Source organism: Arvicanthis niloticus, chromosome 16 (assembly GCF_011762505.2).
Source record: "Arvicanthis niloticus isolate mArvNil1 chromosome 16, mArvNil1.pat.X, whole genome shotgun sequence".
Taxonomy (NCBI): Eukaryota; Metazoa; Chordata; class Mammalia; order Rodentia; family Muridae; genus Arvicanthis; species Arvicanthis niloticus.
Window position 1 is genome coordinate 24,550,400 of NC_047673.1, and position 14,163 is coordinate 24,564,562.

Below are 14,163 nucleotides of genomic sequence, written 5' to 3' on the forward strand. Positions count from 1 at the left end.
TTAAGGATAAGCCAGAATCTTACTAATAAGAGGTGAGTTTTTTCTTATGTAGATTACATTTTGGTAGTTATAGAGGCTGCTCCCTTGTGAGCCAATTAGTTGATTGCTTAGAAATTCTACTGACAGGATCATAGACTTGAACCATTGTTTACCTCCCCCAGACTCTGGCTTATCCTCCTAGTAGAGAACTGGTGCAGAGGTCAAAATCATCTTTTCCAACAAGTTCATAGAGATGCAAGATATCCTCAAGGCAGAAACGAAGAAAGAAGATGTCTTTTTTTAATGAATTATTTATTTTATTTATGTATATGAGTATACTGTAGCTTCAGAAGAGGGCATCAGCTCCCATTACAGATAGTTGAGCCACTATGTGGTTGCTGGGAATTGAGCTCAGGACTTCTGGAAGAGCAGTTAGAGCTCTTAACCGCTGAGCCATCTCTCCAAGTCAAGAGATATCTTCTTACAGAATAAGTTTTCTAGATGGAAAACAGGAAGTAACCAGGAGAAGAACAGGAAGTACCCAAGTAACAATGTTGAAGAAGGGACCAGATAGAAACTAGAGCACAAGTCCCAAAGTAGAGAGTTGGAGGAATGAGGCCTAACCTTTGTACTGAGTTATAAAACAGCAAACAGCAACTTGTGAAGAATGAAAAAAATACAGCCTCAGCAACATCTGGAAACCACATGTCTCCATGCTGAAGTTCCTGCTCTATGTCCAACTTCTGCCAGCAGGTTCTAAGCAACCACAGATAATGTTCTTCAGATCATAAAGGAGATTGATACAGGAGGCTCTGTCCTACCGAGGGCAGTGACACACTCACGTAGGTGTTCTGGTTGATATAAAAAACAAAAAAGCAGGCTGAGCAAGCCATGAAGAGCAAACCAATAATAAGCATTCCTCCATGGTCTCTGGTTCAGTTCCTGCCTGCAGCTTTCTACCTTGAGTTCCTACCTTGGCTTCCCTGATGACACGCTGTAATCTGAAGCCAAATAAACCCTCTCCTCTGCAAGTTGCTTTTGATCATGATGTCTTAGCACAGCAAGCAGTATTTCTGAGACACTAGCGTGGCATCTACAAGGCCCTGGTTTCAACCCCTAATGTTAGAAAACCGAAAGAAACAGAAACACGGAGGGAAGAAGAGAATGAGGGAGGAAAGAAGGGAGGGAAGGACGTCTCCAATGACTTGTAATTTAAGGTTATCCTGGGATTATAGTTTCACAACTGGGGACAAGCAGCCTGGAGATGGATCGTGTCTAAGGAGCATGATACTTAATGACTATTTTCTTCATAAATGAACTTCTTCCTTCAAAGCCGTAGATATGGAGACTAGAAATAATCATATGACTAAACAATATGAGCACAGTTCTCATTTTGTCTGAGACTTTGGACTGCATTCTCTGTGGTGGGAACAGCAAGGAAAAAAATTCAAGAAGCACCTAAGAACTGTAGATATAGCCATAAGACTATCTCAGTAAGGGTCAAAGGAAGATTTCCACCTGAGGGCAGAGAAGTAAATGCAATTACACTCTGCCCAAAGCACCAGCTGAGTTAGATTTAGATCCCTGCTGCTCTGTAAAGGAATCAACAATTCCAGCTTCCTTGCAGCTCAAGGAACCTAGCCCAGAGTGAACAGCACTCCTTTCCCAATGAATGTGGGAATAATAATACTTGACCTGAAGCTTAGAGCCGTCTAAAGCTTTGTGGATGATGCAAAGAAGGCACTAAGTAGAATAATGGGGGGGGGGGGAAACACAAACAAAAACCATCCATAACCACATATTGCTTTAAATTCCCGTGTTATTCTTAGAAACAAAATCAATTATTGGTAAGCCAAGGGCAGCCTTAGACCCAGAAACATTCACTTTCTATTTCCTACAAATCAATAATTATCTCTAGCTCATCCTGATTTTTCCATGCAAATGAACACTACAGTAAATTGTCGATAAAGTCAAAGTCCAATTCTGGAATCTTAATAGACACAGACACTAGCATCAATGACATGGATCTCCCCAAAGTCTGGGATGTGTGTCTTTGTATGTGTGTGTGTTTGTGTATGTAGGTGTACACACACACACAAAAAGCAATTGCTGAAGAATTACATGATATGGAATTCAAATACTGAGTGACTATTATCCTGGTCTGAGGTTATCAAGATTGTTTTGTAGAAGAATGAAAAGCCACTACCCCAGAAGTACAAAAGAGTACACTTAAGTTTTCTTCTCCTCCTCCTCCTTTTTCTCTTCCTCCTCCTCCTTCTTGTGGGATTATGTAGCTCTTCACAGTAGTACATAGAGGGTTTTCTTTCCTTTTTAAATTAATTTTAGGTAGTTTTTGTTATAAATGTAAAAAAGGAAAACAATGTAAAACTAGTAGAATACGTGACTATTTCATCAACAAAGGCAACAAGCAAAAATGGTGCTACCATAGGCAGCGCCAACATTTTCAAGGACTCACGACATCAGTGATGGTTTAACCCGCCAGCTCTTAGGAAACTCAGTCTGTCTTTTTTTCATTGACCAAAAAAATTCATACAATATATTCTGATCATACACCTCTTTCCAATATTTTTCCCACTTCCCTATCCACCTAACTTCAGGTCCCTTGTTTCTCTAAAACACGGTAACAACAAACAACAAGAAACTCATATTTACACACACACTCAAACCCATAAAACTGGAAACCAAAATATATAAGCAAAATATCAGCAAGACAGAAAGTGCTCAAACAAAGCTATATGAGACCAAAAGTCTACAGAAATACCATTGTGTTCATTTTATGTTGGCCATCCACTGTTGGGCACAGGGCATACCATGAAGTGTGGTCAATATACTCAGTGAGACCTCACTGGAGAATGCTATTTTTCTTTTGCTAGCAGATACCAATTCTTGGTTGGAATAGCTTGTGTCCCCACTCTCTGTGTCCCCACTCCCCCACTTTCTGTGCTGGACCCTTTCAAGGTAGTAGGTTTCATTATGACATTTGCATACTCTCACATCATTTTTTTTATTCTCTTCTCAATTTATTCCACATTCTTACCTCAAAATACTAAATGGCCTCCTGCAAATAGTCCTTCCTTCTGGTATTGTCACGTGTACTTCAGTACCCGACCCCCCCCCACACACACACACATATGAGAGAACATACACAACATTTTTCTTGAGTATGACTTATTTTGCTTAGTGTTTTTCTGCAAATGTCATGACTTAACTGATGTGGGAAGACTCAGCCCACTGTGGGCAACACCACTCCCTAGAAAGGGGGTCCTAAACTGTGTAAAAGTAGAGAAGTCAAGCTGAGTGCAAGTAAGCAAGCCAGCAAGCAGGCTGCATGTGTTCACTGCTTTCAATCATGGATGTAGTGCAACAATTTTAGGGTTCCCACCACCTTGACTCCCCTCCTATGATAGACTGTAACCTGGAACTGTGAACCAAAATGAACTCTCTCTCTTCTCAGTTACTTTTGTCGGGGTATTTTATCATAGCAGCAGAAATGAAAGTAAGACACAGAAACAGAATGAAGGGAGCTGACTAAAGACTGTGGGCTAAAACCCTCTGCAACTACAAGACAAAATAAGTGTTTCTCCCTTTTCATCGAGGGGGTTTTAATACAGTAACCTTCACTATATGAAGATGATGATACAATTTTCCTTGTTAAACTATGCTTTAATTTTTTTGTTTTTCCACTCTATTGTCAGAGGGATGAGAATAGCACACATACCATAGTTCTGTGTGGTGAGAGGACAACCTGCAGAAGTCAATTCTTTCCTTCCTCCAAGTGAATTGAATTCAGGTTATTAGGTTTGGCAACAGGTAATGTAAGCAATCTCACCAGATCCAAACCGTGATTTGAACGACAAAGAGAGACATGTAGCTGGTAGACCTAAACTCTGGGCAAAAAAGACGTAGTAGTTACTTTTCTGTGGCTGTGATAAAACTTTATGATCCACATAAACATAACTTATAGAATGGAGGGCTTATTGGGGCCTTAAGGCTCCAAAAGGTTAATATCCCATGACACCGGAGCAGAGACAGCAGGCAGCTGAGAATTCACACCTTGAACCACAACTCAGAATAAAGAGAACACTCAAAATGGCTTTTGAAACTTCGAAGTCTGCCCCCAGTGACACATGTCCTCCATCAAAGCCACATTTCCTAGGCCTCCCAGCCCCAACTGGGGACCAAGGATTCAAATGCCAGAGACTTACAGGGGACACAACATAGGGCTTCCAGTGAATAAAAGAAAGCATCAAAGCAGTGAAGGAAAAAAAAATGGGTGAATGAATGGCTGGAACCAATCTCAGGACCCAGCAACTCTGGTGGTATCAGGAGCCATCTAGGATAGGCTAGCAGGTGGCCTTCCTGGAGGTGGCCCACTCCTTTTGCATGGTCTGCAATGGGTGAGCCCCCTGGGTATTAGCCCACCCTTTGGGCAGATTTCTGCAGATCAACAAAGCTGGACTGTCTTGTAGTGATGCTATAGAGACAGAAGATTTCTTAATTCTTAATGATGATCCTATAAGAATTCCTAGAATTGTCGGGCAGTGGTGGCACACGCCTTTAATCCCAGCACTTGGGAGGTGGAGGCAGGTGGATTTCTGAGTTTGAGGCCAGCCTGGTCTACAGAGTGAGTTCCAGGACAGCCAGGGCTACACAGAGAAACCCTGTCTCAAAAAACCAAAAAAAAAAAAAAAAAAAAAAAAAAAAAGAATTCCTAGAATTATACTAGTAATTATCAAGCCCTTTATACTAGGACTGCTAAAGCCCTCTCTAATATGAAAAATGCAATTAGAACTCTGCCAGTCTTCAAGTGTCAAGAGTTAGTTGTATCTGAGATAGAAAGGATGTATCTGCAACTTAGAACACATTCCAAGAGACTGTAAAACAATCAACCAAAGGTGATAACAGGAAAAGAACGATTTGTTGTAGGTTCAAGGACAAAAGATAAAATATTGACTAGGTTTACCTATACAAAACTTCAATGCCAACTTAGATACAAAAATTATGATAGTTAACTCTCCTTGAAACTGTGGAGCCAGTGACAGGAAATTAATGTTTAGCCAGATAATTATTCTTAATGGAAATACATGTAAACACCTCCGTTGTAAACATCTTATTCAATTTATGATTTGATTTTATGGGGAAAAGAAAAGGATGCTTGAAAAAAAAGTTTCTATTTCCCTAGAAAAAAACACAAAAAAACTAGAAACGATTACATTGCATGTCATTACATCAAAGCAGGGAGAGCAAGATTAGTCAGAGGAGAGTGCAAGAAGGACAGCGGAGTAGAGTCACTTAGAAATTAAGAGAGTGACTTGGAAATTTAGACAGCATAGAATCTGATAGATTTTCCACCTTTTACTTTCCCTTAAAAATAAAGAGGTCGCCGGGCAGTGATGGCGCACACCTTTAATCCCAGCACTTGGGAGGCAGAGGCAGGTGGATTTCTGAGTTCGAGGCCAGCCTGGTCTACAGAGTGAGTTCTAGGACAGCCAGAGCTACACAGAGAAACCCTATCTCGAAAAAACAAAAAAATAAAAAGAAAAGAAAGAAAGGAAGGAAGGAAGAAAGGAAGGAAGGAAGGAAGGAAGGAAGGAAGAAAGAAAGAAAGAAAGAAAGAAAGAAAGAAAGAAAGAAAGAAAGAAAGAAAGAAAGAAAGAAAGAGGACATTAGGGCAGGAGCAGAAGAGAGCAATGCACAGAATGCAGAGAGAAAGAAGGGCAAGAAGAAGCCCCAGAGAGAGCAGAAAGAGCAGGCAGGCTTCTCCTTACCATGGGATGGAACAGGTCTTTTCTTAACAGCAAGACAGGCCGAGTCTTACTTTTTTTCTTACAGACCCGGGTTTAATTCATTTAGCAATAAAAGGGTAGAAGCTTTTTCTTTCTCTGTGCAATACAGATTGGAGCTCACTTTTCATCCAGAATGAGTGAGTTTTTTCTGCAATGGCACTTGGGCTTTTGCCCCATCTGCATATGTAAGTACAGATGTGTGTGTGTGTGTGTGTGTGTGTGTGTGTGTGTGTGTGTGCACATGAGATAAGTAAGTAGCTGAACCCAACAGGAGTGTATGAAGGTGTATGAGTGTGTGTGTATCAATTTGTATATGGACGCACACGAGTTTATGTATATTTGCTTGTGTAAAAGTTTTTCCTTCTGAGAGTGACTCTCTTCTCCTGGTTCAATAAAAGTTTATTGCTCCAAACCTCCCTCCCAGGCCAGACGAGGGAGAGCCGAGGCTTCTGCGCAAGAGAGAAAAAAAAGCCCTCAGCCATGGATCCTTTACCTAATCAACCCCCCCTCCCACACTGTTAGGCTACAGGTGCTAATCGCTCAAGCAAGCGGTTTTTAGCCTCAGAATAATCAAGAAAGTGATTAGGATTTTTTTAGAAGACAGCAGCTTCAGTTCAGCATAGAGAGTTTAAAGGCCATCAATCTTTAAAACTACGTCCGGGGACCATCAGTGTTTAAAACTACCTCTACGTTCAACTCTGTGTCCTATGGAACTCCAGGCCAGTCAGGCTCCTGTCCTGGTGGGTTGCTTGCTGCTTTCCAACAAGGACCAGCCCACCTTGTACTTCACCCTCTGAACAAACGGAACATCTTGTCACTCCCAACATCATTCTGCCTGCTGGCTGGAGGTTCCCTCCACCTGAAGTGTCTTCCTTACCTACCAGTTAGATGGGAGAGACCTCATCTTTGAGAAGCTGGTCAAGTACCTGCGCAGGTGTAGTCAGTACTTTCTGACAGAAGCCCTGAACTCGAGGGGTGTTTCCCTAATTGTTGGTTGGCCAAATAAAGACGGCAGAAGCTAATTGCTGGGCAAAAGAGGTAGTGAGATTTCCAAGCAGGACAGGAAGAGAAAGGAGGGAAAGGTTTGGGGTTGGACCAGGCAGCAGATGAGAAGCTACAGACATGTAGGCACCGATAGGGGGATGCGGCAGGATACCCTTTGTCCAGCCTTTGAGTTACGGACAGTTTTAAAATATAAAGGTCTCTAGTGTTTTTCTTCCACGGGACTAAATGGAGCTGGGTGAGACAGCCATTGCAGCACCAAGCAAGCAGCGAACAAAGACCGGGAGAGTTACCGTGGGAGCTGAGAGCAGGGTGGTCGTTGGCTGCTATTCTCAGAGCATAGCTAGGAAGGCGCTTGTGGGAAAAGCTTTAGCTAGCAGGCTGCTAGTCCCAGAGCCTAGCCAGAACTAGCGTGGTTTTCTAAAATTACACGCAACACTGAACACTGTCTGTTTTTATGCATATATTTTTCATTTGCGCCTAATCAGTCAAAAATTTGAGGACTTCCATATTTCTCTATCCATATCCAAATGACCCACCACAAGTACTGGACACAGGTTCGTTTTCTTTGTGCTAGTTGTCACATTTATTCTTCAGTGGGGGTCTGTAGAACTGCCTAAGGCAGGTTGTAAACTCAAAATTTTGAGTCCTTGTTGCCGATTACAGAAATCTTTCCCTCTTGCTTTTCAGTTTTGTACTAGGTAAGTGATTTCATATATTTGTGGATTGACCCCAAAGCAAACGAAACCTAAGATAGTCCTGCTTTTCCTACAAACCATACTACCTGAAATTGCCAGTTTCATCCAGCAGATGGTAGTCTTGAACCAGTGTGGTAAAATGCTAGTTAGTTTTGCCAGTGTGAAAACAGGCCGAAGCAAAAGAATCACCTGGGGGAGAATGGGCTCACACGTCTTTAAAGGATGTTTAAAATAATGTAAAACTGAAATGAGTCAATAAAAATAATAAGTTACCCCTACCAGAATGAAGAGAGCTTGGGGGCCTTTTCAAGCCCTTCTCCTCTCCAAGGCTTGCAGAGCCCCAGGAAAAGATGGGTCTTCCTTTGTGTTCAACACTGTCTTTGTTTAAATATCCCGACCCATAAGCAGCTATGATAAGCCTTAGAAGGATTAAACGTAGTTTATACTTCAGACTGAGATTTAATGGCTATCCACTCCACAAAACCAGAATGTTTCACAAAAACAGCCGATTATTCTAATTATTTTGATAACTCCTTCTGCAATGTCCATCCCTCTGTAATTTTGTTTGTTTGTTAAACAAAAAGCATTATACTGGTGCACTGAGAGATCTGGCTGAGTGTCCCTAAATGTCAAAATGGTCTAGCTGCCCCATTTATACCAAGCCATTGGGCAACCTTCTGAGTGCTTGCTCCTGCAGCTTTCCTGGAGAAGGGGTGAGAATGGCTACTGTTTATTATCCAAAAGCACATTCTAGTCGCCAAATGCTCTAAGCCTGCTTCCTCTTTTATACAGTGATTTTAATAAAAGAGGCTTATGGTGGGCTGTTGTGCTCAAAGCTGGACTCACAAGCAGTCAGTGAACTCTCACAACTCAGCAGGGTCTCCCCTCCCCCGAGGTGAACCACCCACTCCATATCTTCTCCTTACTCTCTCTACCAGGAACCACCTTGCTTTTCCTTTGGTCACTACTGTGTCCCTGGCTTCCAGAACTATGCTTTCACACATAGTAGGTTCTCAATAAAGCTGCCTTGAAACAAGAGTCCGCTTCAGGCTGCTGACCCAGATTTCTGGCTAAGCACAAGAGACAGGAGCAGGACCATGATGATATCCAAGTAGTACACGGAAAGCCATGTCTATGAGACAGGCTGCCTTAGTCTAGACACCCAGCTACAGACTGTCTTTTCTGGTGGATGCTTCTACGGTTACAAGGGAGAAAACAACTAGTATGGGGACACATTATTTTCTTATCTTTTTGAGACAGGCTCTCACTGCAATCTGGTCACTACACACCACTCTTGATCCTTCTCAATCCAAAAAAGTACTGGTATTACCTACATAATCCACTACGCCCAAATCTGTTGTTAAACTGGCTATCTATACACAGGAGACAGCTCTAGACATTAAAATGTATTTAAATGAGGCTTGGGGTTTCTAGGTGATTTGCCCAGTCACCTAGCTAATAAGTGGCAGAGCTATGGACTTTATAGTATGTGTTCCTGATGGCTAGAGTTATAAAGGGAAGCTTTGTGGTCCATGTGACCAGATGTAACCGAGACATCACAACAGAACTATGACTAGATAGAATTGTAGGGATGACTAAGGGTCCGTATGCCTCCCCAGCTGAAACAGCTCTGTCTAGATCCACAGCTAGATCCATAGCCTGTGGATTCTCCTACTCATTCAGTCCACACTGGCTGCTTTCCTGCCTGCCTGGTGCTTCTCTTTTCTAGGTAGCAGAGACACAGCTATGGACAAAACAGACACAAATCCCTCCTCCTCTTTGTTGAATTTATTTTCTAGTGGGACATCATGCATAAACATAGTAAGCACAAGTTCTAGTATACTGGAAGTGGAATGCACTGTTTGGTAAATTGGAACACTTAAAAGAGACTGTATAGTGCACTACGATGTTAAATAAACAGGTAAAGATACTGCTGTTTTGTTGTGGCAGTGCCTGAGATTAAAGTTACAGCTCTAGTGTACTGGGCGATACTGGGAGACACAGTCTTTAGTTGCTGGAGCCATTCCGGTTGTTCTTTCTTGGTTCTCTCTTGAGGAAGGAGAAGAGCATCCGTGGGGCCAAGACTTAGTCTTGTGACACATTTAGGGTTGCCTTTTCTATAATAAAACGTTTACCTGTCTTAAGTCTAAGTCACTTTGCAGTGGTAGCTGACCTGCCTGAGTTCCTGCAAGGCCAGTAACTGCAGTCTCTGGCATTTAGCACCTCAGGTAAAACAGCAGGGATTAAGTAAAAGGATTTACTACTGGTGTTCCTTTCTCTGGTGAATCAGCCAGAAGCCCCTTTGGCTAAGCTGGTTAACTCTTTGTGAACCAGAGAGGAAGAAAAGGAAAATGCGCCCAGACACATATACGTTCAAACATTCATACACCCATACTCTGACTAGGGCTGAGTGTCTGTCACAATCAACTCTGCAAGTATTCATGCATGCTTACACACATACACATATGCCCTACACACATAGACAGACAGACATTTGGATGGATGGATGGATGGATGGATGGATGGATGGATGGGGCAAAACTCCTTAACACAAACCATTTAACCAACAACTTTATTTCTTTACTCTGGTCTTTTATACCTTCTTAGATAAAAAGTTCTTTTAAAAAATTACCTCAGAGATAAAAATGTTATATAAACTGGGAATTACAGAAGGATGTTGATATTAAGTTCAAAGCAGTGTTTCCTTGTAATATACTCATTAAAAGTTCAAAGCAACAGTTTTTAGATGGCCTTGCCTTTCATAGTGCAACCTGTGACTTTATCCTTGAACCTAAATGTTTTTCCTTGAACAGAAAATTGTCCCGTCTATTTCTCTTTTTAGTGTAATTATGAAAGCTCGTTATATTTCTTATTATGCAGCCTTTACTTACTATGATGAGCAGTGGGCACATTCTATTCTTGATTCTAACTTTATCACATCTTTCTAGCAACTAAGACCATCTCTAAAGACTTTCTTCTTAAAATATTTGAATCAAATCAGGAATTCTAAAGAATCATTATCTTATTTGTCTATACAGCATCACTACTAGATAGTACATCTTCATAGGTCTGCAGAGATCTGCTTTAAAAAGTGGCCCAATACCTAGCAATTGTTACTTAATAATAACAGAAAGTAAAAGAAAATTTTATGGGTCCCATGAATTATAGATTCTTTTTCCCTAGCCTGAGTAGCTAAAGTTGCCCCTCTGGTTTGCCAACCAGAGGCCAGTTAATCCGTAAACAAAGAATACAGAGTTACAGGACAATGGGCTACCGAAGCATCCCAGGAATGCATCCCAGGAATGAAGATCCTGATAAGGAACTGCTCCCCGCCCCCATGGACCGGTTTGGCCAGATGTTCAAAAATTGGAAAACAACCAATCGTATGCACCCGCGTGAAAGTTTCTCCTCTTCCCCATCCCGAGCTTATATAAACCCTAAACCCTGGAGCCACGAGGTCGATGCCCCTGTCTCCCACATTGAGACACGTGTCGGCCCGGAACGTTCCGCCATTAAACTACCTCGTGTTCTTGCATCAAGTTGGTCTTCCGTGTGTCCTTTGGGTGCGCGCCATCCCGTGACTCGAGTGGGGGCCCCTTTGGGGGCTTCCCGAGCCTTTCAAAAGCATATTAATAGAAGGAATCTTTCTTTAGATTTAATCTCCTCGGCCTAGAGAAGAAAATCCATCACAGTCTATGGCAGAACCACCTGAGGAAGATCACCTTCTAGTTTTTAGCTTCTCCTAGATGGCTCTTGGCATTTAGTGTACTGGGCAGTCCTGGGATGGGAGCCACAGTCTCCAGTGTACTAGGTGAGTCCCCTGCCACTAAGCCATCCCCAGTCTCTTCCTTTGAACAGGAAGAAAGCACTGAGGACTTTCCCATAGCTAACAGAGAGTCTTGTAAGAAAAAGAACAGCTAGTGGGGACATACTGCCATCTTGGGCATCTTCAAGGACACAGCAAGATGGAACAAGGCTAAACAGACAGGCAGATCCCACAGGCCTCATCTGTCCTGCAGGAGTTTCATCTCAAGAACATTCGGTCCTGGGAATGGTGTTGCACATCTGCAATCCCAAAACCAAAACCCAGATGACAAGTCTGAAGCAAGCCTAGAGGCCACATAATGATAGTCGCAACAACAAACAAAAACAACAAAAATAAAACAAAACAAAAAGTCAAAGCAAGGGCTGGAGAGATGGCTCAGTGGTTAAGAGCACTGACTGCTCTTCCAAAGGTCCTGAGTTCAATTCCCAGCAACCGCATGGTGGCTCATAACCATCTGTAATGGGATCCGATGCCTTCTTCTGGTGTGTCTAAAGACAGCTACAGGGCCCTCATAAATAAATAAAATAAATAAATAAATCTTAAAAAAAAAAAAAAGTCAAAGCAATGCTGTTCAAGTTAGAAGAAAAAAAATCATTTACTACCCAAAAATATGAAGTCAGCTAAACAATCCCTAGTACTCCCATATAACAAACAACACACTGTAATAGTCTTTAAAACATTATACTGTAAGACCCTTCATATTCTTAAAAATAGAGGGTCCTAAAGACTCTTGTTAATTCAGTTTTCATCAATCAACATTTATCATCTTAGAAATTAAAAGTGAGAATTTTCAGCTTTGATGAAATATTTTAAATTTTTTGAGAATTTCATACTTGAGTGCTTGATTTACAGTGTTTCCAACCTTTCCCCACCCTACCTCCTCCAAGGCTTCCTCTGTATCCCCTCTCCCCACCCTACCTCCAAGGCTCCCTCTGGACCCCCTCTCCCCACCTTACCTCCAAGGCTCCCTCTGTACCCCCTCTCCCTACCCTACCTCCAAGGCTCCCTCTGTATCCCCTCTTCCCACCTTACCTCCAAGGCTCCCTCTGTATCTCCTCTTCCCACCTTACCTCCAAGGCTCCCTCTGTACCCCCTCTCACCACCCTACCTCCAAGGCTCCCTCTGTACCCCCCTCTCCCCACCCAACCTCCAAGGCTCCCTCTGTACCCCCCTCTCCCCACCCTACCTCCAAGGCTCCCTCTGTACCCCCTCTCCCCACCTTACCTCCAAGGCTCCCTCTGTACCCCCCTCCCCACCCAACCTCCAAGGCTCCCTCTGTACCCCCTCTCCCCACCCAACCTCCAAGGCTCCCTCTGTACCCCCTCTCCCCACCTTACCTCCAAGGCTTCCTCTGTACCCCCTCTCCCCACCTTACCTCCAAGGCTTCCTCTGTACCCCTTCAATCCCAAACAAGTTCATGACTTCTTCAATTATTATTGTTATATACATACACTATGTATGTATATGTACATATATATACATATATGTGTATGTATATATGTATGTATGTGTATATATACATATGTGTGTGTATATATATGTATGTGTATATATATATATATGTGTGTATATATATATGTATGTGTGTGTATACATATATATGCATGTATGTTCAGGGCTGACCACTTTGGGTTGGATAACCTATCAGAAGAATGGACCCTAGAGAAGACTCAATTGTTCTCTCTCAGCAGCTGTTGATCGCCTACAGTTCTTCATCTAGGGGTAGGGCCTTCTGAGATCTCCTCCATCAGTGTTGGCATGTAAAACTGGTGATGTCATCGTTCTGGTCTTACCTAGGTGACTGTATCATTGAGATTTCATGGGTGTAGCTTCAGTGTCATATATAGAAGTCACTATCTCACAGCTGAAATCCTGGCTCTCTGGCTCTTACAATCTTCTGTCCCCTCTTCCACAATGCTCTTTCAGCCTTGCACGTAAGGGTGGTGTTTTGATAGGTTTTGGGGAACCCAAGGTCAGTTCTGTGCATTTTGAGCAGTTGTGGATTTCTGTAATAATCTCTGTCTGCAGCAAGAAGATGCTCTGTTGATGAGGGTTCAGAGCTGTACTTCTTTGAATGTAAGGATAAATGTTTAGAATGAAGTTAGAAATGATGCTGGTTTAGGAAAGTGGCAGTAAGTTTGTCCTCTAGGGTCCATGAACTCATGGGCCATGGGCAGTTGTCTCGGTTTACAGTACTGGGTATGGATTCCCTCAACTAGTAGGCTGTAAGGCCAACTAGACAGCTGTTGGTTACCCCTAATATGTGTCACCACTGTACCTGGAGGTATCTTGCCACGTTGATCATAGCCATGGATCATAGGCTTTATAGGTGGATAGGACTGACTGCTTTTCTTACTTGACAGCTTGCATCCCACTGTCCAGCACTGAGAGCTGGTCCTCTCTGGTGGAGCTTCCAAGTCAGTTCCAGTGGCATTTCTCCAAATCATGTCCCTAAAGTCCACACTGTGTTCAGCAACAGGGTCTTCCCTTCAAGTTCTCAGAGGCAACCAAAGGTGATGCCAATAACCTGTATTGTCTGAGGGGTCTCTTGGACTTCCTTGACCAACAACTCGAAGGGAGGGTTCTTCTGCTTAGCACTGGGGATTTTGTTAGTAGTCTATTGTTCCTAAGGGACCATTATCACCTGAGGTAGCATAACTTTTTTAAACTACACAGAGAGCGGGGGGTGGGGTGGGAGAAAGAGACTGACAGAGACAGAGACAGAGACTGAGACAGAGACAGAAACAGAGACAGAGACACACAGAGAGTAGCCTGTTCTGTATAGTGAGCTCCAGGTCAAACAAGGCTACAGTGAGACCCTGTCTGAAGAAATCAAAACCAAACAAAGCCC